This window comes from Macaca fascicularis, chromosome 9 (assembly GCF_037993035.2).
Source record: "Macaca fascicularis isolate 582-1 chromosome 9, T2T-MFA8v1.1".
Lineage (NCBI taxonomy): Eukaryota > Metazoa > Chordata > Mammalia > Primates > Cercopithecidae > Macaca > Macaca fascicularis.
In genome coordinates, this window is record NC_088383.1 from 107,073,979 (window position 1) to 107,099,685 (window position 25,707).

The 25,707-nt window shown below is 39.6% G+C and overlaps 1 protein-coding gene across 15 annotated transcripts in view; it reads left to right on the plus strand.

Moving 5' to 3' along the window:
- Positions 1 to 4,203: 4,203 nt before the first annotated feature.
- R3HCC1L (R3H domain and coiled-coil containing 1 like) overlaps positions 4,204 to 25,707 on the plus strand; it is a 101,878-nt gene continuing 80,374 nt past the window's right edge. For all 15 annotated transcript variants that reach the window (XR_012418048.1, XR_012418049.1, XM_074002393.1 and 12 more), the window contains exon 1: positions 4,204 to 4,252. The gene's annotated coding sequence lies outside the window, so the exon portion shown is untranslated. The remainder of the gene's footprint in view (positions 4,253 to 25,707) is intronic.

Sequence of the window (25,707 nt, forward strand, 5' to 3'; positions counted from 1 at the left end):
ATCAAATCCATCCACTTCTCTCCATCCCACTGCAAGCACTTTGTTTCATTATTTCTCACCTAGCCTACTGCAACAGATGGGCTCCAACTTCTATTCCAGTCTTCTAAACCAAAGCAAGAGCAATTGTATTAAAATGTGAATCAGATAACATCATCCCTTTTCTAAAACCCCCTTTTTTTGATGGCTATAATTTAATCCAGGGTTCTTACCATGGCCTTGAGGCTGTGCATCCCTGGCTGTAATTACCACCTCAGGTCATCTAGACCACTCAACCCACACTCTCTCCACTCCAGGAAAATGGACCATTCTGTCTCTCAAGCAGCCTGGCTCTTTCTTTGTGCGGTCTGATCCCTTTGGCTGGAGCACACTGTCCCCGGTTCTCCATCTCTTTCTCATCCTTCCGTGCTCAGTGGAAAGGTTGTCTACCCAGAGAGGTCTCCTTAGACCATCTTGTTAAAGTAGTGTAGTATTTTATGTCCACCACCGTAGTCATTGGTTCTTGCATCCCTATAAAGAACTACCTGAGACTGGGTAATTTATAAAGAAAAGAGGTTTAATTGTCTCATGGTTCTGCAGGCTCCACAGGAAGCATGGCTAAAGAGGCATCAGGAGAAACTTACAATGATGGCAGAAGGTGAAGGGAAAGCAGGTGCATCCTACATGGCTGGAGTAAGAGAAAGAAAGAGAGAGGGAGGTGCCGCACACTTTTAAACCATCAGATCTCATGAGAACTCACTGTCACGAGAACAGCAAGGGAGAAATAATACACCCACATGATCCAATCACCAGGCCCCACATCCAACACTGGTGATTACAATTCGACATAAGATTTGGATTGGGACACAAATCCAAACCATATCAACTGTCATTCATGGCCAGGATGTTCTACTGCACAGCAGCCTTGCTCCATTTGAAAGTACAGAGTTCTTTGCTTATTTCTTGTCTTATCTGCTGGATTGTAAGCTCCATTACAGCAGGGACCATGCTTGTGTGTTCTCCACCATGTGCCCTCTCATCACCTTGCTAAGTCTCTGGTGCATGGTAATAAAAATTAATACATATTTGCTAAATGAAGTTGACCCAAGGAATTCTTCTAATTGGGGAGTGGACATTACAATATAATGTAGATGTGTGATATGACAAAGGCACTGATATGCTAGTAAACTGTCTCTTCAACAGCAACAACAACAAAAAGAAGCCCTGATTTGTCATTTGCTGATTTCCATGGAGTATTCACACACACACACACACACACACACACACACACACACACACACACACACACTACAAATCACAGCTGATTTCAAACTACCAATGGCTTAAACCGGCTTGCAAAAATTCCTGAACATCTAACAGTTGTCTCTTTAAAGCTGGTATGAGGCTGGGGGTGGTGGCTCATGCCTGTAATCTCAGCACTTTGGGAGGCCAAGGTGCAAGAACTGCTTCAGCCCAGGAGTTCGAGACCAGCCTGGGCAACAGAGTGATAACTCATCTCTATTAAAAAATTAAATGAATAAATAATAAATAACAAAGTTGGTATGAGCTGGATCTAGCATATCACTGGAAGAGAGGCCAACATGGGTGGGATGAGTGTCTAGGAAAGGGGCACTAATTTGTCTTGGTGGGGGTGGGGGGCAAAGTTCAGCAAAGGCTTCTTGGAGGAGATGATACTTGATTTGTGTTTTGAAGGGTGGGTATGTTGGCTTTGGCCTGATACATCTAAACTGGATAACACAGTCCAGGTCCCTGTAGGCCACATTTCACTGTTTCTGGGTCCCCTACTGAGCCCACTGCTTTAGTGCCTGAGGCTTATCATCTGACTCAGCACAATCCTCAGAAAATCCTTTCATGTGGCTGGTGTTCTACTGGGTTTCCTCTGAATCCCATAGAGGAGAATTAGACAGCAGTATAGGTTAGTCAAAGGAGAAGAGAGAGGGTTTTCCAAACAGAGGGACGGCTTATGCAAAGGTTAAAGAGCAAGTGCCACAGCAGTTTGGTAAACCTAAGGTGTCCATGGGAGGGGGTAGGAGGAGATTAGCTCCTGACAGGCTTTGTTTGACAGGGTAAGAAACATAAACTGATTCCCAATCTGGGCTGGGTCAGGCGGAAGAGAAGGGGAAAGGGACCAATTACAATACTTTTCCTCCATAATTCTTATTATAGCTGGCAACTGTGGATTTTTTGTTGGTTTTTATTTTTGGTATGGAATCATTTGATTAATATCTGTCTCTTCAAAGAGAATGTAAACTCCACAAGGCCAGGTAATATTCTGTTCACTGTTGTTTTCTCAGTACCCAGCACTGGTACATAGTAAGCAACAAAACATATTTTGTTGAATAATTGAATAACCAGGGAACTTTATTTTATATTTAATTTTCTTTTTTTTGAGACAGGATTACTCAGGCTGGAGGGCAGTGGCACAATCATGGCCCATCATAACTTTGAATTCTTGGGTTCAAGCAATCTCCGCACCTCAGCCTTCCAAGACTTCCAGGCTTGTGCCACCATGCCTGGCTAATTAAAAAAATTTTTTTTGGTAGAGATGAGATCTCCTTATGTTGTCTAGGCTGGTCTTGACATCCTGGGTTCAAGCAATGCTCCCACCTCAGTCTCCCAAATTGCTGGGATTACAGGCATGAGCTACCACAGTAGGCCTCCTCAGGAACTTTTAAAATAATGCCCATGTCCACCTACCCTACAATAAGATTTGCTATAAATCTTCCTTCACTGAACCTCCCAATCACAATACTGGATTCTGATTGCCTGGTGAGTTTTTCCTGCCCACTGCACAGACAAAACCAATTCACTGAGACCATGGCAGAGCAGTAAAGAATTTAACTGATGAAGAGTTATCACTTAAATCAATCTCCTTGAAGGTTCAGAGGTTAGGGTTTTTATGGACATTTTGGTGAGCAGGGGGCTAGAGAATGGGTGCTGCTGATGGGTTGGGGATGAAATCATAGGGGTGTGGAAAACAGTCCTCATGCTCTGAGTCCCCTCTGGGTGGGGCCGCAGGAGCAGCTGAGTCATGAGTTAAGAGTCCTGAAGAAGGAACAGATTCAAGGTGTACTTGGGAGATAGAATCTACAAGATTTGGTGACTATTTGAATATAGGAGGAAGAGGAAGTGAGAAAGGAGGAATCAGGTTAAAAAGTAGGGAGGAGGAGTAGTAGTTCACTTTTCTTTTCTTTCTTTTTTTTTTTTTTTTTTGGAGACAGAGTCTCCCTGTGTCACCCAGGCGCCTGGAGCGCAGTGGCGCAATCTTAGCTTACTGCAACCTCCACCTCCCAGATTCAAGCGATTCTCTTTCAAGCAATTCTCCTGCCTCAGCCTCCTGGGTAGCTGGGATTACAGGTGCCCACCACCACACACAGCTAATTTTTGTACTTTTAGTAGAGACATGTTGGTCAGGCTGGTCTCGAACTCCTGACCGCAGGTGATCCACCTGCCTCGGCCTCCCAAAGTGCTGGGATTACAGGCGGGAGTCACTGTTCCTGGCCCCAGTAGTTCACTTTTCAAAGACATTTGAGATACCTGTGGGCATGGATGAGGAAAGGTCTGTCTAGGAAGTTGAGAATACAAACAATGAGCTCAGGTGAGAAGGGGCTGGAGTGTCCCTTCTCCCACCCCAATTTTAAGAACTATGGAAAACACCAGTATTTTAGAGGTAAGTTATAACAACAATTCTTGAAGGAAACCGAGCAGAATGAATTGAGAGAAGGAAAACCTGGATAGTGTCATAGAAAATAAGTGATAATGCCCAATAGCGTCAAATGACTAAAGCTTGAGTTAGATGAGTCCGAAAATACCTCCAATCAGTTTGGCAACAAGGACACTTAGGACAACGAGACATTTTCAATGGAAGCGGAAGCTGCAGTGTGGAGTGAACAAGATGAGCAAGTAGAGACAGAGTGTAGATTATCTTTTTCAAGAAACTTGGCTGTGAACGGAATAAGTGAGATGGTATGACTGAGTGGGATGTGAGGAGATTTGAGCACGTATATAGCTGAGAGGAATCAGGGAGGGTTGAAGGGACAGCAGCGTACACGCCATCCTGCACTCGCCATATTGCCAGCTTCTCCCCACGTGACCTGAACTCAGTGGGCGCAGCCGGGCCTCGCGGAAACTACAACCCCCAGAAGGCCCCGCGGCGTTGGGGGGCGGAGCCGAGGCCTGGCGCGCGCCCCAGCGGCGCGAGCGGAAGAGATAGAGCTTCGCGGAGACGGCGGAAGCGGAGAGCGACAGCGCGCGGGTAACAACCATCCCCAGATCCCCTCCCTGAGTACCCCAAGCTAGGACTTTTAATCTCCGCTTCTCCCTTCACAGCCCGGGACAAGACTTCCATTCCTTCGTTTGTTGCTGGTATTTTTTTTCCCCCTTGTGACGCGAGGGGCCGCCCCCCGCCTGGGGCGGAGGTTACTGGGAATCTCCCGCCTTCCGACCCCTGCGGGCCCGCGGTTGAGAGGCACCCTCTTGGGGCTCTTGCCTTCACCCGGGCTCGTGCTTGCTTTGGGCGCTCGCCCCAAATGCTCCTGGCGGAGAGGACGTGCTTTTTCTGGGTTTCAGCAGGCATTGAGCGGGGTCCCTGGCGACCCCCTCGGGGCGGCGGGGACGTGGGCCGCCGAGGCTGCCCCCGAGACGACCCCGGGTCTGCTGGCGGTTTCCGGGCTTCGCTTCGTGCCTCGCATTTGAGTCTTCTCCGCTGCCCGGGAGCCCCGGGCTACGGGCTGGGAGTGAGCAATCTATAAAGGAGCAGGTACTTCCTGCTTTTTCTTGGCAGGCCTTCGAAAAATCCCAAGTCCGGTCTTTAAAGTTTGTCCGTGCAGCCGCCTCTCGGTTGTTTACGGGAAGGAGCACAGGATTTGGAGTCTGATATCCTGGGAGAAGTCTCAGTCCGACCACTTGGCTGGACCTGTGATCTATTGTACAGCAGTCTGTTTACGCCAGCCTCAGTTTCCTTGTCTGAAAAATGGGGATAATGTTCTTTCCCCTGCTGCCTTCCAGGATTGTGGGCTTCAGCAGAAGTGATATTCCTTCAAAAGCTTTGAACTCTAAAGCATGTTTCGGGTATAACCTTGCTATCCCCTAGTCTCCAGTCTAGGTCAGTTGAGTTTTAAAACCAGGTTCATGTCTATACGAAGATCAAATTAGTTAAGAAATAGGGGGAAAGTGTCTTTGGAAACGAATCTGAACCATGCAAATGTTTTTATGCCAGGTTCCTCGTGAAGAGGTGACCTTAGGGCGTTACCAACTGTGGAGTGAATTTAAAACTTCATCTGGATTTTAAGGCCCACCAGAATTTAAACTCTTCCTCAGCACACACAACTGTCTCTTGCTGTTATAACCTCCCTTCAGTATCACACAGGTGGAAGCATAAAGCAGTAAACGTTCCTCAGATAGGGTGGTGCTACAACTAATACCTGTCCCCAGCAGGTCTTGTGTCTTGTGTCACAGTTGAAATTCAGAATATAAATAGACAAATATTCCATCTGTTTCATTTTTTCTTGACATTAAGCTTTGAGACTAAGCAAGTTGCTTATTGTCTTATTTTTTTCCCCTTATATAGAATGGTAATTCTGCAATCAATTTTTTTTTTTTGGTAGAATCAGGATTTCACTATGTTGTCCAGGCTGGTCTAATTCCTGGGCTCAAATGATCCTCCCACCTCGGCCTCCCAAAGTGTTGGTATTACAGGCGTTTGCCACTGTGCCCACTGTGCCCGACCTCTGCAATTAAGTTTTAAAGGGTGTAAGAGTGTAGTTAGATACTTTCAGGCTGTGTTTATTCTGAATTTATTGATTGAAGAATACTTGAAAATGGTCCAAAAAACGAGAGGATGACAGTAAGTTGCATTAGCTTAGTGTACAAACTCGAGCAAATTTGAATTCAAATCCTAGTGCTGTGTCTTACTGCAGGTTGGAATATCCTTTTCTGAAACGCTTGGGACCAGAGTGTCTCAAATTTCGGATTTTGGAATATTTGCATATACATAGATCTCTTTGGGATGGGACCCCAATCTAAACATGAAATTCATTTAGGTTTTATATATACCTTATATACGTAGCCTGAAGGTAATTTTATATAGTATTTTTAATAATTTAATAATTTGTGTCCAGACGCTGTGCCTCACGCCTGTAATCCTAGCACTTTGGGAGGCTGAGGCAGGCAGATTGCCTGAGCTCAGGAGTTCAAGACCAGCCTGGGCAACAAAGCGAAACCCCACCTCTATTAAAAATACAAAAAATTAACCAGGTGTAGTGGTGCACGCCTGTAGTCCCAGCTACTCTGGAGGCTGAGGCACGAGAATCGCTTGAGTCCTGGAGGTGGAGGTTGCAGTGAGCGGAGATTGCGCCTTTGCACTCCGGCCTGGCCCATAGAGTGAGACCCTGCTGGGCATGGCACTAAGTTTGGATTGCATTTTGACTAAGACCTATCACATAAGGTCATGTGTGGAATTTTCCACTGGTGGTGTCAAAAAGTTCTTGGGGCTGAGCGCGGTGGCTCACGCCTGTAATCCTGGCACTTTGGGAGGCCGAGGCGGGCAGATCACGAGGTCAAAAGATGGAGACTATCCTGGCCAACATGATGAAACCCCTTCTCTACTAAACTACAAAAAACTTAGCCGGGTGTGGTGGCGTGTGCCTGTAATCCCAGCTCCTCAGGAGGCTAAGGTATGGGAATGGCTTGAACCCGGGAGGCAGAGGTTGCAGTGAGCCGAGATCGCACCACTGCGCTCCAGCGTGGCGACAGAGCAAGACTCCCGTCTCAAAAAAAAAAAAGAAAAAAAAAAGTTTTTAAGCATTCTGGATTTCGGATTTTCGGATTAGGGATTCTCAACCTGTAGTTTTTGATTTTGGGCCAATTAGTTGACTTCTCTGAGCCTGTTTCCTAATCTCTAAAATGGAGGTAAATAACATTGTGTCACAAGGTGTCTACAAAGATGAAATGAGATGTGACCATAAATGGCTTAGTAGTGCTGGGTACAAATAAAGTTCTCATTATTTTGTTGCTATTGTTGATGATTATGATAATAGTGATGATAATTTTAGGTATTTTCCTGAAATTCCATTTATCTGTAAAATGAGGATAGTCATCCTTAATTCACAAACTTTACAAAATACTCTAAATAGAAGTTCTCAGATTGCAGTTTGTGTTTTAGCAATTGCATTTTATATAAAAATTATATTAGATTTTTTTCAATTTTAGAGGTTCCTAAAATGCTGTTGTGCAGGGTTATTGGACTTTGCTGTGTTTCTGTTTTTCCAGAGATTCCAAATGTTGATTTGTACCTTGTTTGTTGAAATTGAACTGGTGCTTCATTTACAACCTGTGGTAAGAATGCACTTCTGTAGCTTGTGGCAGAACAATTATCTATCTTTATGACTCAGATATTGACTAGGATAGACGTTTATGGAACAGTTTTTTCTTCCTGCCTTATTTTTTTTTTTTTTAAGCCAGACTATTTGACTTTAAAATTTAAGCCTGTTGGGTAGGGTTTGGGAGACTTGGTGACCTTCATTTTTTCAAGATGGCATTTCTTAGTGACTGATGCTAATGATGGCATTGGTATGTGTGTATCTGCAGGGAGTGAGAGTTGAGAAAAACCAAGGAGGAAAGCCTTATAGAGAAAAATGGTTTGTTGGTCAAGGCAAAGTCTTGGAGTTCAGAATTGAAGTATGTATTTTTTACTTCCTTCAAGTGCCATGTTGACTACCAGATATCTGCAGATTCAGATGCTTAGGAAATGTTTCCTTTACTCTCTTTTTTTGATGTGGTATGCCTGTGCTATGCTTTGCCAGCTTCTTTCTACCTTTAGTTACGAATCAGCAAGAAAACTATTTTTTCACACCAGACTTGTATACAAAGCTATGACAATAGAAAGTCACTTCCATTAAAATCTACTTTGTATGCTATGTGTTATTTTTTCCTTTATGTTTTAATCTTAAACACTTTTTGCTGGGGCGTAATAGCTCATTCCTGTAATTCCAGCACTTTGAGATCCTTTGAGGTAGGCTCATTTGAGGCCGGGAGTTCGAGACCAGTCTGGGCAACAAAGCGAGACTTCGTCTCTATAAAAAAATTAACAACAACAACAAAAATCATTTCAACACTTTTGTTCCTTGACTGTTTTTTGCTTAAAAGGAATTTTTGGAAAGTATACTAATTCTCAGCTATAGTGTGTGAGTATGCATAGTGGATGCTCAGTAATGAGTGTGCTGACTAGTTCTGAATAGGAACATTTTGTTGATCGTCCTAGGTCACTGAGGTGCTCTGGAGAGGCCATGTAGCATTGTGGCAGTAACCTATGCTTTGGAGTTAAGACAGACCAAGGTCTGAATCCAGGTTCACTAGATGTAACTTTGGTTCATATGATCATTCTGAATTGAGTTTCTCGTCATCTGTAAGACAAATTAGACTAACCCTGCATGGTTGAAAAGATTAAAGATTGTTTGAATGAGGCACATATTAGTCAGGTTTAGTATAATATTAGAGATTGGAGTGGTGTTGTTATTACTATTTTTAATTTGTATTATTTTTTCTGAAAGTATGGATTTTGTTGATACATCTATATTCATTCCCCTAATGCTGCAATGATCAGTATGTTTCTTAGCCAAGGTTAAGGTTGTTGACTGTGACCATGGAACCTAGAAACACACAGCAAAGCTAATTGGCCAGCATGGAGTTTGAGTCTGTGACCTTGTCCTCATTAGCTCCATAAGCTAACTATTCACAAATAATCTCACCAGAATGAAAGAAAAGGCTGGTATATTTTTTATTTGGCCCTCATGCAACTCATTAGACATAAGTAAATGAACTAGTGCCAGAAGCAAAAGTATAGATTTTTCATTAGCTTATGTAAATATATGATTAGTCCTCACACTGTGTATGAAACTTGTGACCTGTAGGATGATCTTTGACAACTCCACTAACCTAAGTTTATAATTTAGACATTTCTTTTAGTTGTTGAATTATATTTGTTGTAGACTTCTCACCTATAGGAGAAGTGAGAAGAAATGGAACTAGGCTATTCATGTCTTGAAAGAGTACCCTCCTTCTGTTGTGCTACCCACAAGAAAATGTGCTCTTAGCTAGTGCAGAAAACATTTAGAATTATCCAGTAATGAGCCCAGCAGGATGGATGAAGCTTGGGGAACTCCTAAGAGCTTATTGAATTACAGAGAAATTCCAGTTGTCAAAGCATTAGATAGAGGAAAAGTTATAGGGTGTTACTCAGCAGTAGTAAGCCTGCATTTGGAGAGAATTTTCTTTTCTCTTAATAAAACATGGACCAATTGCTTTGAGTTTTGGTGTCCATTTTTCACTGTCTCATGCTAGCCTTCTGTATAGTTTTTCGTTCTTCAAATTCACCCTTCAGTTTTATTAGTATTTGTTGTCCTTCTTGTTTTTTTTTTTTTTTAAATGCCATATGTGGCTGGGTTGGGACTAGGGATAAAAACAGAAGAAGAGAAGCACTGTTGGAAAATAGATTCTAGTGTCTAGTATTGTGAGGTTTCCAAATAACATAGGTCAAACTGAACATGATGATACGGATTTCTGGGATAGGCAGATGGCTGACACTTCATGACCATTTAACCTGTGCAGAGTGAATAATGTGGGCAAAAGGTGTGTAGCACTCCTTAATATCATATTTGTCTCTTAGAAAAGAATCTGAATGTGTGTAGTGTTACTATTGGCTTGCAGTTGTGCTGTTTCAAGTTCTTTGCCATGGAATGCCAGAAGAATAGTAAAGAAAGAAGGGAAGCACTTGGATTTACATCCTGACTTCTCAAATTTTATGCCAGTAGTCCTGTTTCTGTTTTATTATCTTTAAAATAGGGTTAATAAAACCAGCTCTGCTTGTTTATAAATATTAAAAGGAAAATTAAATGCAAGAATGTATTGAAAATGAGGTGGATAACGGGGAGAGACAGAAAGGCAGAATCCAAGAGAGGCGTTCAAAGACAGCTACACACATAGTCATAGAGACACATGCAATAGGCAGAGAGAGAGGAAGGTTAGTCAGAGACAGAGAAGTCAAAAACACTGAGCGGGACAGTCACCTAGGCAAAGTTAGAAAGCAGGGTAATCAGAGATGTAGAGAGAAGGGCAGAGTTAGAAATGAGGACAGACAGATACAGGGAGGGAGACAGAAAGAGTGAATGTCATGACCAAGATGGAGAGCTTTTTGAGTGTTTGTTATTTGAGAAGAACATGTAAATATAGTTGGCTAGGAAAGGGAAAATAAGCAGATATTAATAGTAAATCAAGTAACATACTTATGAAATTTTTATTACACTAGCATTTTTCCTTAAATACTAAATTTATTTTGCATATTCAGCATGCAAATATCAAGCCAATTTATGTATTACCTGTTAACTACCTAAATGACCTCTCAAGTGTAGTTTAAACACATTTTTAAAAAAATTAAGATTAATATTATTTTTTTCCCTCAAAAAAATCTAATATATGACTTACTATAGAAAACAGCAAATACGGTAAATTTAAAAGGACAACAGAAAACACTCATAATCTCACAATCTAAACATAACATATAACGAGGCCCACATTTTTCATTTTTTTTTCCAGTCTTCCTTTTCCTAGGCATTTACTAAAGCCCATCTACTTTCCTAAAGGACCCAAATGCTGTTTTTAAGTCCAAAATGATGCTATAACTATTTGTGGCAGAGTTAACACTTTATAATCCTATTTTGGCACTTAGATACTTTCATAAACTATTTGTGTACCCATTTTTTTCTCTCCCTAGATTGTAAACTTTTAACTACAGACTATATGTTATTCATCTTTGTGTCTTAGGAATCTAGCAAAGTATCTTACATATCATTGTTAAGCCTCCTAAGTAGAAACTGTCTTATTTAAACAGGTCTGCCAAATTGCACATTGGATTGGACCTTCCTTAAAGTTGAGAAAAACTTGATTTTAGGGGTGGTGTGTGTGTGTGTGTAATGTAAAGCTACCGAGCTGGGAAAGGGCACTTTTTTTCTCATTACCTTTTATTGTGTTTGTAACAAGCCATTCCAAAACATAATGGTGTAAAACAACCATTTTATTGTGCTATGGATCTGTTGGAATTCAGACAGGACAGTTTCTGCACAGATGGCTTGCTTAAGCCTTAGCTGGGAAGATTCAAAAGCTGGTGGTGACTTTATGGCTGGTACTTAGAACCTGGAGGCTTCTTCACTCACATGCCTGGTGATTGATGTTGGTTGTCCCTCAGAACACCTACCTACCCAGATAGGCTAATTTGAGCTTCTTTGCAGCACAGCGGCTGTTTTCTACGCGTGAGCATCTAGAGAGAACCAGGTGGAAACTGCATAACTTTTTGTGACCAAGCCGTAGAAGTTCTGTGGTATCACAAGCTTGCCAGATTCAAGGAGTGAGTGACAGTTACATGGGATCCGCTTCTCACAGGAGTGTCAGAGTCATACTGTGAGAAAAACATTTTGGGGGTGGGAGGTAGCAAGTAAAAAAATGAGTTAATAAAACATTATCACTTTTTAAATGTCAGTGAATAAATGTTCTATTGAAAGTAAGGGTTTTTCCCTACTGCTAATGGTGTTTAGTTAAAAAATTTGTACTAGTAAAAATTTCTAAACCTAAAACTATTTTAAATTATTTTCTTGGCTTTTAAGCTCTGAACAAGATCTTATTATTTCTTTTTAACTGAATTTGCAAGTTGATCAGTTTTTATACTTGGGTCTTGCCTCACCCCCATTTAATAAAACAAGTCTTGTTTTGTAAATGATATACATGTTCACTGCAGACAATTTAGAAAATCAGGAAAGAAACAAAATCAACTCATGATCTCACCTGTGAGATGTAATCAGTTTCAGGTTCATAATTTCTTTCTTTTTTTTTTTTTTTTCTCTTTTTTCTTTTTTTATACCTGTAATCCCAGCACTTTGGGAGGCTGAGGTGAGCGGATCACTTTAGGCCAGGAGTTCGAGACCAGCCTGGCCAACATGGGAAATCCTCTCTCTACTAAAAATACAAAAATTAGCTGGGCATGGTGGCGTGTGCCTGTAGTCCCAGCTACTCGAGTGGCTGAGGCACGAGAATCATATGAACCCAGGAGGTGGAGGTTGCAGTGAGTGGAGATCGCGTCGCTGCCCTCCAGCCTGGGTGACAGAGGGAGACTCTGTCTCAAAAAAAAAAAAAAAAAAAAAAAAAAAAAAAGGTAGACCGGGTGTGGTGGCTCACGCCTATAATCTCAACACTTTGGGAGGCTGAGGCCGGCAGATTACTTGAGGTCAGGAGTTCGAGACTAGCCTGGCCAACATGGCAAAACCCCGTCTCCACTAAAAATACAAAAATTAGCTGGGTGTGGCAACACGTGCCTGTAGTCCCAGCTGCTCAGGAGGCTGAGGCAGGAGAATCGTTTGAATCTGGGAGGCAGAGATTGTAGTGAGTTGAGGTTTTGCCACTACACTCCGGCCTGGGCCACAGAGTAACACTCTGTCTCCAAAAAACAAACAAACAAAAACAGAAGAAAAAATACTAATGTGTTTAATTATGAAGTATTTTGCTTAGACCCTGGTTGGAATATTTTGTGACATATGGAACATTTACCATATTAACCTTTTCTAAATCTGAAAATTTCTGAATCTTGTCTGGTCCCACAAGTTTTGGATTAGGGATTTTGAACTGCAATTAAAAACCTAGTGTTAGGAAAAGATGAGTTTATTAACTTGTTTTGGTAGTTCTGAACTTTTTTATCACATGAATCTTCCCAGAACTTTTGTGCTTTCATTTCACATTTTCATTTCAGGAGAAGATCCAGAAGGAAAATAAATAGTCTTGATTTGTTTATATGATCAGTAATTCTCTCTCAGCGTCCCACATAACTGTTTCAAACTTGTGACCATCTCTCAATACGTTTAGAATTTCTAGTGACTTTTGTGCCTCTTGATCCTTGTGTGAGAAGCAGTGATTTAAATTAAGTACCAGAGTTGACAAGCCCCTGGAGCCATGTAGTTCTTTGTTTTTGCCTCTGGTATTGTCACTGTGACATTGCTGTTCTTTCCCTTTTTGCCATAGTATTTCTTTTTTTGTACTGTGTTTCTTATTTGCTTCCTTGGGTATCCTGAAACTTTTCATTGCTCCTAACACTTTGGTGAGAGACAGTGCTTCAAAAACTAGGATAAGATCTTGGCTGCCAGTTTATTAACTTGCAGTTTGCCCCCCTCAGTGGAGAGAAAACATTAAAATCAAGGTTGAGGAGTGTGTCTTTGACTTCATAATGTCATGTAGTTTTAACTTTTTGAGTTATTAGTACTGTCATAAATTCAGTATATGACCATATATTATAAAATATTCCAACCAGGGTCTAGGGCAGTACTTTGTAATTAAACACATTAATAGTTCACATGTATTCATTATAGAGAATTTGGAAAATACAACCATATTTTCACCACCTGGAAGTAACTGTTACCATTGGGGTTTATTACCCCATTCTATTTTCTGTGTGTCTATTACCGTAGTACACACACATACTTAAACTGGAATCTCTTGCTGTTATATATAAACTTTGTATCCTGCTTTAAAAAATATATAATGGGTTGGGACAGTGGCTCCGTAATCCCAGCATTTTGTAGGGGGGCCGAAACGAGAAGATTGCTTGAATTCAGGAGTTTGAGACCAGGCGGGGTGACATAGTGAGACCCATCTCTACAAAAACAAAAATGTGGAATGTAGCACGAATTATATTACTGGGCAGTATTATTTATTTATTTCCGAGATGGAGTCTTGCTCTGTCGCCCAGAGCTGGAGTGCAGTGGTGCGATCTTGGCTTACTGCAACCTCTGCCTCCTGGGTTCAAGCAATTCTTCTGCCTCAGCCTCTTGAGTAGCTGGGATTACAGGGGCGCACCACCACGCCTGGCTAATTTTTGTATTTTTAGTAGAGGTGGGGTTTCACCATGTTGGCCAGGCTGGTCTCAAATTCCTGACATTGTGATCTGCCTGCCTTGGCCTCCCAAAGTGCTGGGATTATGGGTGTGAGCCACTGTGCCCAGCCGGGGCAGTAATCTTTAGATTTGTCTTCGTTTTGGATGGGAACCTAGGAGACTGGGATTCAAATTCTGGCTTTGTCCTTGCCGAACTGAAAACTAGGGCAAGTTATAGGATACGTCTGGGCTTCCATGTGTCAGCTGTCAGATTTCCAAAGTATTTGACACCACAGTCTTATGAAAGTTAACCCTCTGCTTAGAACATTATTCATACACAAAATAAGTCCTAGTCTGGTCTATCTTTGAGATCCTTCCAGTTCTACTACTGAATGATCTCTAACTTGAGGAGTGCAAAATACAGCAGTATTTATGTCAGGTTATTTAGGCCTAATGGAACAGAAGGATCTTGAAGGAAATAAAAGAGTAACAAATTGACTGGAGGGGACAGAAGAAAACTCTGGAGGGAATGATGTGAAGTTGGGAGCAAGAATGAGTACAGTATGTGAACTGAATGAGACGAACAAGCGATCTTTACAGTATTCCACAAATAGAATGATTTTTACTGATGAGTAGTGAGGAGATATGATTTGTTAAGTTTGTTTGTGTATGGGGTAATGAAGGAGAATTAAGGGACAATATTGAAGGCTAGGCTGAAAAACTTAAATTTGATCCAATAGGTGGCAGGACTTCTGTTGAGAGTCATACAATGAAAACCGTTTGACTAAGGCTGCCTTGGCAACTTTGTATGTTTGATAAACTTAAGTAGAGGGAGTTACTGAAGAGTACAGTATTTCAATTGTACTGTGGAGTAATGTGGAAATAGAAATAATGTAAACATAGAAAACATGATACCTCTTGTTTGTAAGATATGGGGTTAGAACTGGGAGTCAGAATACCACAGAATTTGAGCCTGACATATCAAGCATACTGTGTCATTGATAGTGGCATTGGGAAAGGATCTCGGATAGGTCTTGGAGAAAGATAACAAGTTCAATTTCTAATATATTCAGTTTTAGGCATTAGGTTATTTAAGTGGTAGTTTTAAAAGTCTGGTGCTTTAAAAATTTATTCACCTAGATGAATGCTGCCCCTTTTAAAGTAATGTTTTTGGGGACATGCATTTATTCTAGCAAATAAATGTTCTCTGGAATTTGTCTTTTGAAACTGCTTTTAGAACCTGTAGAGCCACATAAGAAAACCATTCTCGCTGGGCACAGTGGCTCACGCCGGTAATCCCAGCACTTTGGGAGCCTGAGGCAGGCGGATCACGAGGTCAGGAGATCGAGACCATCCTGACCAACATGGTGAAACCGTCTGTACTAAATATACAAAAATTAGCTGGGTGTGGTGGTGCGCGCCTATAATCCCAGCTACTCGAGAGGCTGAGGCAGGAGAATCACTTGAACCCTGGAGGCGGAGGTTGCAGTGAGCTGAGATCGTGCCACTGCACTCCAGCCTGGGCAACAGAGTGAGACTCCGTCTCAAAAAAAAAAAAAAAAAAAAACACCGTTCTCATAACTTGATGGTCATATCCCTTGTCCTCAAAAGAATATGATCTTACTTGGTCATCTATTTACCATACATATTTCTAAGTAATAATTGGCAGTTTCTAAAAATTAATCTGCGGAAACATCAAATTTATTACTATGGAGGATATTTTAATGACTTGTGATTATTGGGGATGCTAAAAGTCTTAAGCTGTGGTAGCATCTTATTTTGGTTATAGCTTTGTTGACAAATAATTTGCATACTATACAATTCACCCATTTTTTGGTGGGGGGGACATGTGATAAATTTATATAATTTGTAAAGATCTAATAAGAGTAAATAGGGATATCCATCACTTTACACAGTTGTGTTTTGTTTTGTTAAAAACGTTTGAAATATGTAAATAGATTATTGTAAACTTTAGTCATCCTACTGATCTATCAAACACTAGGTTGTATTTCTTCTACCAAATTTTGTGTTTGTACCCATTAATCAACCTCTTTTTATCTTCCCCATCCACACTCCTTCTTGGCTTCTGGTACCCACCAGTCTACATTCTGTCTTCAAGACATGTGCTTTTCAGATCCCGTGTGTAAGTGAGAACACATGATATTTGTCTTTCTGAACTTGGCTTGTTTTACTTAACATAATGACCTCTAGTTCCATTTATGTTGCTGCAAATGACAGGATATCGTCCTTTAAAACATTTTTTGTTTTATTTTTAAATTATTTTTATCGGGGGCAACCTTCTGAGCCAGAATAGGTTCAGAGAGACTCCCAATTTCATTCTTCTTCATGGCTGAATAATACTCTACTGCGTATATGTACCATTTTTTCTTCCTGCGTTTATCCATTGAGGGGCACTTAGGTTGATTTCATATTTTGGGTATTGTGAATAGTGCTGCAAAAAAATAACATGGAAGTGCAGATGTCTCTTTAGAATATGGATTGCCTGTCTTTTCAGTATATATCCAGTAGTGGAATTGCTGGATCATATGATGATTCTATTTTTCATTTTTTGAGGAACCTCCATACTGTTCCCCATAGTAGCTGTATTAATTTACATTCCTTCCAACAGTGTAGGAGAGTTCCCCTTTCTCCATATCCTCACCAACATCTGTTATGCCCTGCCTTTTTTATAAAAGCCATTTTAACTGGTGTGAGATTACATCTCATTGTGGTTTTGATTTGTATTTCTCTGATGAATAGTGATGTTGGACATTTTTTTCATGTACCTGTTGGCCATTTGAATGTCGTCTTTTGAAACGTCTATTCAGATCGTTTGCCTGTTTTTAAATCAATCTGATTTATTTGTTCTTTTGCTGTTGAGTTGTTTGAACTCCTTATATATTCTCGTTATTAATCCTTTGCCAGATGGATAGTTTGCAAATATTTTCTCCATTCTGTGGGTTATCTCTTTACTTTGATTGTTTCCTTTGCTGTGCAGAAACTTTTTAGCTTGATTTAGTTCCATTTGTCTATTTTGCCTGGGTTGCATGTGCTTTTGAGGTCTTACACAAAAAATCTTTGCCTAGATCAATGTCCTGGAGCAACTCATCAATGTTTTCTTCTAACAATTTGATGGTTTCAGGCCTTACATTTAAGTCTTTAATCCGTTTTGATTTGATTATTGTATTCAGTGAAACATAAATCCTAGTTTCATTATTCTCAATATAGTTACCCAGTTTTTCCAGCACCATTTGTTGAAGAGACTGTGTTCTTTACCCATTTTATGTTCTTGGTGCCTTTGTCAAAAATAAATTGGCTTTAAATGTATGGATTTATATTTGGATTCTCTATTTTGTCCCATTGATCTGTGTGTCTGTTTTAATTTTAATACCGCATTGATGTGGTTACCAGAGTTTTGTAGTATAATTTGAAGTCAGATAGTGTGATACCTCCAGTTTTCTTCTTTTTGCTCAGGAGTGCTTTGGCTATTCAGGTTCTTTTGTGATTCTGTATAATTTTTGTATTTGTTCTTCTGTTTCTATGAAGAATATCGTTGGTATTTTGATAGAGATTGCATTGAATCTGTACATTCTTTGGGTAGTATTGTGATTTTAACTGTGTTAATACCTCTAATTCGTGAGCATGGAATATCTTTCCATTTTTGGTATCGACTTCAGTTTCTTTCATCAGTGTTTTATAATGTTTCTTGTATAGATCTGTCACTTCTTTGGTTAAACTGATTCTTTGTAGCTGTCGTAAATGGGATTGCTTCCTTGAATTCTCTTTCAGATTGTTTGCTATTGGCATATATAAATCTACTGATTTTTGTATGTTGATTTTTGTGTCCTACAACTTTACTGAATTTATCAGTTCTAAGAATTTTTTGGTGGAATCTTTAGATTTTTCTATATATAAATCATTTTGTCTGCAAAAAGGGGCAATTTGACTTCCTTTCCAATTTGGTGCCCTTTGTTTCTTTCTCTTGCCTTATTGCTTTGGCCAGAACTTCCAGCATTATGTTGAATAAAAGTGGTAAATGTGGGCATCCTTCTCTTGTTCCAGATTTTAGAGGAAAGGCTTTCAATTTTTCCCTGTTCAGTGTGATATTAGCTGTGGATTTGTCATATATAGCCTTTATTATTGGTATATTCCTTCTATACCCAATGTGCTGAGGGTTTTTATCATAAAGGGATATTAGATTTTATTGAATACTTATTCAGCATCTATTAAAGTGATCATAGGGTTTTTCGTTCTTGGTTCTGTTAATGTGTCATGTTTATTGATTTGCACATGTTGAACTATCTTTGCCTCCCTGGGATGAATCCCACTTGCTCATGGGGAATTATCTTTTTAGTGTGCCGTTGAATTTGGTCTTCTAGTATTTTTGCGTCTATGTTCATTAGTGATACCGGCCCATAGTTTTCTTTTTTTGTTGTGTCCTTGACTGGTTTTGGAATCAGGGTAATGCTGGCCTTGTAGAATGAGTTGGGAAGTATTCCCTCTCCTTCAATTTTTTGGAAGATTATGAGCAGAATTGGTATTCTTTGAATGTCTGGTAGAATTCACCAGTGAATCCATCAGGTCTTGGGCTTTTCTTTAATGGGAGACTTTTTATTACAGCTTCAGTCTGGCTATTCCTTATTGGTTTGTTGAGTTTTTCTATTTCTTCATGGTTCAATCTTGATAGGTTGTATGTGTCCAGGAATTTGTCCAGGAATCTGTCCATTTTTTCCAGGTTTTCCAATTTGTTGGCATATAGATGTTAAAATAGTCTCTAATGATTCTTTGTGTTTATGGTCTCACTTGTTTTGTCTCCTTTTTCATTTCTGATTTTATTTGGGTCTTCACTTTTTTCTTAGTTTAGCTGAAGTTTTGTCGATTTTGTTTCTCTTTTCAAAAAAACAACTTTTTATTTTGTTGATTTTCTGTAGTCTAAATTCTATTTCTTTCTGCTCTGATCTTTATTATTTCTTTCCTTTTACTAATTTTGGTATATTTAGGTTTGTTCTTTTTTAGTTCCTTGAGGCACGTTATTAGATTATTTGAAGTCTTTCTGCTTTTTTGGTGTAGGCATTTATTGCTATAACTTCCCTCTTACTGCTGCTTTTGCTTTATTCTATAGATTGTAGTGTGTTATATTTTCATTTTTGTTGTTTCAAGAAATTTTTAAATTTCCTTGTAATTTCTTCATTGATCATTCAGGTGTTACTTAATTTCCATGTGTTTGTGTTTCCTGAACTTCCTCTTGTTACTGATTTTTAGTTTTGTTCCATTGTAGTCAGTTTTTGTTTCATTGTAGTTTTGTTTCATTGTAGTTCACATGCTTTCTGCTTTTTTGAATTTGTTCAGACTTGTTTTGTCGCCTAAGATATAGTCTGTTCTGCAGAACGTTCCATGTCTGGATGAAAAGCGTGTGTATTCTGTGCACTTGGATGTTCTAGAAATGTCAGGCTGATTTGTTCTAGTGTATAGTTTAACTCTGATGTTTCTTTGTTGATTTTTTTGTCTGGATGATCTGTCGTTTACTGAGAGTGGAGTGTTGAAGTCCCCTACTGTTACTGTATTGCAGTCTGCCTCTCCTTTAAGATCTGTTAACATTTGCATTTTATACTTGGCAGCGCTCGTCTTTTTTCTCCTTTAATTGTGTATCTTCAAATAGCCTCTCAAGTTCACTGATTCTTTCCTTTGTGTGATCTTTCTGCTGTTGAGAGCCTCTAATGACTTTTTCAGTTCACAAATGTATTTCTGAGTTCCAAGATTTGATTTCTTGTACTATTTCAGTCTCTTTGTTAAATTTCTCCAATCAATTTCTGAATTGCTTTTCTGTGTTATCTTGGTGATCGCCAAATTCCCTTAAAATGGCTATTTTGAATTCTTGGTTAGAGGGTTCCCAAATTGCTGTCTTGCTAGGGTCAGTTACTGGTTCCTGGATTTGCTGTTCGAAGAGGCCTTGGTTCCCTCTTTGCTGTTGTTTCTTGTGGATGTACATCTGTATCTTTACATTGAAGGATAGTTCTTTGTTCCAGTCTTTTCTTTCTGCCTTGTTTTCTGTTTTGCAAGCTCCCCTGTTTGGATCTACTTGTTTTGGTTTTTATTATGTGTTTGCTTAGTGATTCTTTATAATATACCTCTTGATTTTCTTTTTCTTTTCTTTTTTTTTCTCCTGCTAGATTGCTGCCTCTTTTTCGGCACCAGCTGGCACCTTAAGCCCAGGTTTGCCTCGGTTCTAGTAACTAGTCAGTATGCTGCCCCTCCTGCATGGGGGCGTCCCACAGGAGATATTCCAGTAGTGTGGGAAGACTGGCTATGGGTTCATGCCCAGGTGACTTGTGGAATGAACCTCCTACAGTGTGGTGCTGCTGAACAGCTGTTTTGATTTGGAGTCACAGAGCAGAGTTTCTAGGGCTGGGAATAGTAGTCCTCCCTCCCCTCTTTGTCTCTGGCTGTCCTCAGGGATACTTCTTCCTTTACATACTCCCAACACTTCCTGTAATTTGAGGCAGGGACAGTTCTCCTGCCGGAGATCCTAAGATGGTGGGAAGCTGGTTGTCCACCTGATTCTCTTTTTCCAGTATAGTGATTGTGAGTCGTGGGGGAAGTTTTCTGCATTATTGGTGTTGAGCTGTTTGGGGAAAAGGGCATCATGGTTATGGAAGTTCGGTTTTTGTTTCCTGCTTAGGTTTTCTCACTTCTCCATGGCCCTGAAACTGTCTCCTCCTCATTTTGAATTCTGGGACATTGCTGGTGATAATCTCAGCACTTTGTTTTTGGTTTTCTGTGGGGCAGTTGAATGAAGCCAGCTTGCTTCTATGCTGCCATTTTGGAACTGGAAGAATATGTGATAGTACTTTGGAAGAAGGTCTAGTGTGTGCTGGTTAAGAGGATGGGTTCTGGGGACCTAGGTTTGAATGATCTCTTTAGTACATTGTGTCTTGAGCAATTTATTTAATTTGTCTGGGCCTCATTTCCTCATTTGTATAATGGAGATGGTGATAAAACTTTACTTTGTAGGATTGTTGTGAGGATTGGCTCTGAGAACAATGACTGGCAAATACTAGGAGCTCAGTAAATATTAGCTATTTATTACCACCACAACTACTATTATTGTTTCTACCACCACTTTGTCTGTTTATCTATTTTGTTTTAAAAATTAGTTATATTCCTATATAATTATGTCACATACTAGTGGAATGATAGGCAGCTGAATATAAAATTGGAGCTCAATAGATGAGACATAGAGATGTTTTTTTAAGAATGTTTGGCCTAAACCTTAGAGAAGAGCAGAAAAGACTAAGGATGAAGAATTAGGGAATACCCCCATAGTAAGGGTGCAGGAGGCAGAAAAGGAGCCAGTAAAAGAGTAGAGAGAGATTGTTTAGAGAAAGAAGGAAGGCCGGGCGCGGTGGCTCAAGCCTGTAATCCCAGCACTTTGGGAGGCCGAGACGGGCGGATCACGAGGTCAGGAGATCGAGACCATCCTGGCTAACACGGTGAAACCCCTTCTCTACTAAAAAATACAAAAAACTAGCCGGGTGAGGTGGCGGGCGCCTGTAGTCTCAGCTACACAGGAGGCTGAGGCAGGAGAATGGCGTGAACCCGGGAGGCGGAGCTTGCAGTGAGCTGAGATCCGGCCACTGCACTCCAGCCCTCCAGCCCGGGCAACAGAGCGAGACTCCGTCTCAAAAAAAAAAAAAAAAAAAAAAAAAAAGAAAGAAGGAAAATAAGGCACATATATTCGTGTAGAGGTTATATGAATTGGAATTAGATTTCGTTGCAACCACGTACCAGAGACTTAAATGTGATAGAAGTTCATGTCTGTCGAGTTAGAAATTCCAGAAGTAGTCAGTTTAGGACTCATGGTTTGCCATGGTGTCACATTTCCCCACTGTGCTCGGATTCTGTTATTTTCCAAAGACACTTTATGGTCTAAGAGAGCTACTAACTTCAGCTATTTCACCTACATTGCAGTCATCAGAAGGAGAAAGAGAAGAACACATCTCACTTCCTTTAAGGATACTTCCTGGAAGTTATATATTACAGGTTGAGTATCCCTTATCCAATATGCTTAGATCCAGAGAATGGTTTCACATTGTTTTCACATTTTGGAATGTTTGCATTACTCTGTGGATATCAAGCAGACCTTGTCGATACTTTCAACCATATCGTTATACTACAGAGCAGAGAATAAGAAAAAAAAAAAAAGAGCATAGTGAGTAATAGTAATGCAGTACATCTTGGCCCCATGTGAGGCATTGTGGGGAGCCTACAGTTGGTGTATCTGGCATATACACATGTCGTTTTATTACCCATTGTGGGCATGCTTGTGAAGAGGAATCCGGGTGTGTGCAGATACATATTGCAGCTGATGGGGGCTGGGAGGGTCTTTCTTTCCTTGGGGACACTGAATAAACTATGTGTTGGGTGCCTGCATTGTGACTGCAACCTGTTACATGAGATCAGGAGTGGAATTTTTCACTTGTGGCATCATTTTGACACTCAGAACATTTTAGATTTTGTAGCATTATAGATTTTTGGATTAGGGAGTTCCATGTATACTACTTTTGCTCATATTCCATTGGTCAAACTTAGTCACATGGCCACACCTTGCTGCTGGAGAGGCTGGGAAATGTAGACTTTATTTTGAATGGTCAGTACCTGGCCATTCAAATAAAAAGCAGGAACAGTGAGAATAATCCCAGTGTAGCTAGATGAAGAATACAGGGTAGATAACAGTTAATTGTCTTTAGGACAGTTTAATTCATTATTGGTTATTCTTGATAGAGTTTTTATAATTACTGAAATATAAGTACAAATTCATTCTTGTCAAATTGCATCAACAGTATGTTGTTTTTAGGGTGTAATCTGTTCATGAATCCTTGCTTAATTAGGATTATCAGTTTCTCATAAAAAATCTGTATGTATACATATGTATGTGTTTATGTGCATGTGTGTGTACACATCCCCCCATTTAACATTAGTGTTGGCCAAAATTATTTCATATGACAACAGTGTGAAGTAAAATTGATGGTAAATAAGCTGCTGATAACCCTCTTCTGTTGTTTTAAGCCTGTAATTTTACCCAGTATTCTATTTGGTAAATACTCTCCAATTTGGTTGTTTTTTTGGCCAATGTTTTTAATCTGTCTCTGTCCTTTTATATTACTACTCTGTCTCACTGCTGTTAATTATACTTCCTGAAATAGATAAATGAACAAATTTAATTAAATGTGTTATTTGCACTGTCTCCTGATCATTAATGAATTTGTAAGTAAGGTCAGATCTATAATCTTTCTAGTATTACAATTCGTGAATCTTCACTGTCTACTCAATTGGTAATTATTTGCTTAAATTTTTTTTTTTATTTTTAAAGCTTCTATATTTTGTGTGTTTATGCTCTTTCAGTATTAGAAATATAAAGATCTTCTAACAAAAAGGAAACTTTTTCTGTAGGATATTCTGTCCCTTTCGGTTGAAAATGTTTTCTTTAGACATGTTTTTGAATGATGAACAATTAAGTTTATATGGTGCTATTTGGGTTTTCCAAAAAAAAATTTAAAAATAATTTAAAATATTTTCTCAATAGATGTAGAGTTTAAAATAGACATGTTTTAAAAAGTCCAATAGTGAAAAAAGGTTTTATAACAAAATATAGTGAGTAGTTTTTGTCCCACCACTTCCCATTCTCTCTAGTCCTCTCCCTAGAGGATACAGGGTAGATAACAGTTAATTTTTTTATTAACTGTTAATAATTTAACAGTTAATAAGCTATTTCTTCTTAAGCTATTTCTTCTGGCATCAGCCTATCTCTGTATTTAAAAGTAATGTATGTACAATGCTATCTTTTGATTTACCAGTTTTTTTCATTATATATGGAGTTTCTATAATGGTAGAGAAAGTTTTAGTGTTATTAAATACCATCTCCACTACTGCTTCTCCCTAGCTTCTTAATTTAGTTCTATTAAAATATTTGGTTAAGTCTAATAATGTTATGTTTACATTACTATGCCTGTGCAAATTTTACTTGCTGATAGTGTCTTAAATAGCCCCTCAGTGCAGTTTTCCACAAGGTCAATCACGCTAAACTGTCAGAATTTTTTTTTTTTTTTAATTCTTGGAAATTTCTCTTCTAGAGACTTCCAATGTCCTACTATTGAAGCCTACTCTCTCGACCTGCTGCATTGCTCTTTTCCTAGTATGATTTCCCCTTGTTGTTATCCTTAGATTTTTCTCTGCTGGGTTTGATTCTCCGAATATTGTTAGAACTCCTATCTTCTTTAGGCTTCATTTACCTCTTGCTTAGGTGGAGCACATCCTCTAGTAGTTGTGTTGGATTCAAAAGATGATACCATGCCAGACAGCATGAGGATGACAGCCTTCAGCATGCCTACCCTCTCACATAGCTTCAATCTGGATTGGTTGCTTTCTGCTGCTGGTGCACAGTTGTCATCCTAGAGTCCCATTCACTAGTATTCCTTCACTTCTCTCTTGTGTTGGATGTCTTGTTTTCTGTATCTTATCTCTTCTTTCCTTTGGTTTGTTTCCTTGTTTGTTGTCAAAGGATGATGAGATCATCACTATCTAAAATATCTAATCAGGCACAATGTCCCAGAACAAAGCAGATTGCTAGTTTTATAGAGTGTTTTGGGGGAGTGTGGTGCTCAGGGATTAGAAAATTTTAAGAGGCAGCAGAAGCAGATTAACATAATCTATAGACAAATGGTTACTTGGGTGAGACCATTGTCGATTAGTTGAGACCATTGTCGATTGGTTGGCATTTGGGTATTTTATTGTAGTGACTTTCTCCCTAACTTTAAATTGGCTGACTTTCAGAAGTAAGGGGCTAAGCTAACACTGATTAGCTTGTAAAAGAAAAGTAAGTTGTTTTTACAATGGAATGGGTATAAGTAGTCTTTGGCAACTTTTTACTATAGTTACGAACAATCAGTCTTTCCTAAATTTGTAAGAACTTTAAAATTCTCAATCTTCTAGTAACTCTCTAGGAAAGCGTACAGGTAGGTAATTTTTTGAGCCTTTCCATGTCTGAAAATATTTTTGATTTCTGTTTTCACATTTGATTAATACAGTTTGGGTGAGTGTAAAATTCTAGATTGGAAATATTTTTTTCGGAATTTTGAAGGCATAGTTTCTTTTTTCTCCTCATCCTTTATTGCTTTTGAGAAGTCTTAAGCCAGTGTGGACTCTCTTTCGTTTGGATCTTTTCACTGGAAACTTGTTAGACTTCTGCTTTGTCCCCAGTGTTCTGAAGTTTCGCAATGATGTGCTTTGGTGTGGGTCTGTGTTTATTTTTATCTACTGTCCTGGGTGTTTGTGGGTACCTTTCAATGTAGAACAGTTGGCATTTTTCTGGGACCTGGTGTATGGAATGGGGGTGGGGCAGTAAGTTTTAGGTTCAATATGCTTACTTAATCACCCAGTTTTAAAGACCTCTGCACTTCCAGTCAGCCCTTGATCTACAGATGGTCTATTCTACATTTTAGAGATAATCCCAAACTCTTTTTCACAGAGGAGGAGGGGATCTCAGGATCGCTCCTTTCACCCAGTGCCCTCCCTGCGTTTCACTTCCAGTTCCAGAGTTGGTATGGCCAGTCCCTGACTCATGAGGATTTCTGACTGTAAATTGGGTTGAGTGGCAACTTTCTCTACTGCTGGTTTGGAATTTGGCTTTTTAAGTTCTGCTACACATTGAGCATTCATCAATACATCAATAACTTCCAAAGTTTTGTTACTTTTTTTTCTCTTCTCCGCTGTCTATCCTTGTGGATTTATGTTTTAAGACAAAACAA